We start from the raw sequence: 710 nt of genomic DNA, 5'->3' as shown, positions 1-710 counted from the left end.
TATATATCATAGTGAAACTATAGTAAATTTATCTAGCTTTAATTTGAGTGCAGACAGACATCTGTATGTTCAATGGTTTCTAAAATAAAGTTTTTCATAACTCAAACTTATTGTCCAAACAACTATAAATCAATTTATTTTAGCTAATATGATGTAAACTACTATTTATATACAGGTAAAGGTCATGAATTGCTTTATAGTACACTAAACTAGCTTTGATTTGAGTGGTAATAGACATCTTTACGTTGAAAGGATTTTGAGATATAGATTTCTTAAAATAAATTCACTGACTTCTGATTTTCATCGCTCTTTTTTATGAAATGTTGCTTTTTAAAAAGCTATATCTCGAGAACTATTGAACGTAAATAGCTTTATTAGGGCTCATATTTTAGCAAATTTACTCTACTATAAATGACGTTCTCCTAGGTTTTCTAGTCTTGGTTGTTTTAAAGATATTGAGCACAGAATGAAAAATTAATTTTTTTGAACAGTCGCCTCAATTTTGGCAGACTCATCAATTTTGACTAGTAATTTTACATAGTTTTCATTAATGTAATAAAAAATTGGGTGAAATAACTGGCTTTTTTTTCTTCCCGACTCTTGTACTTTATGGGTTAAGTTCTATTCAAAACTATAGGGGTATTCATGATCTTTAGTTTAACATGTTAAAGCGTGTTAAATGGAAAAACTCATGTTAAATGGAAAAAAAT

The sequence above is a fragment of the Halyomorpha halys genome, unplaced genomic scaffold (assembly GCF_000696795.3).
Source record: "Halyomorpha halys isolate HHAL.00 unplaced genomic scaffold, Hhal_1.1 Scaffold407.1, whole genome shotgun sequence".
Lineage (NCBI taxonomy): Eukaryota > Metazoa > Arthropoda > Insecta > Hemiptera > Pentatomidae > Halyomorpha > Halyomorpha halys.
This window is presented reverse-complemented; position numbering follows the sequence as displayed.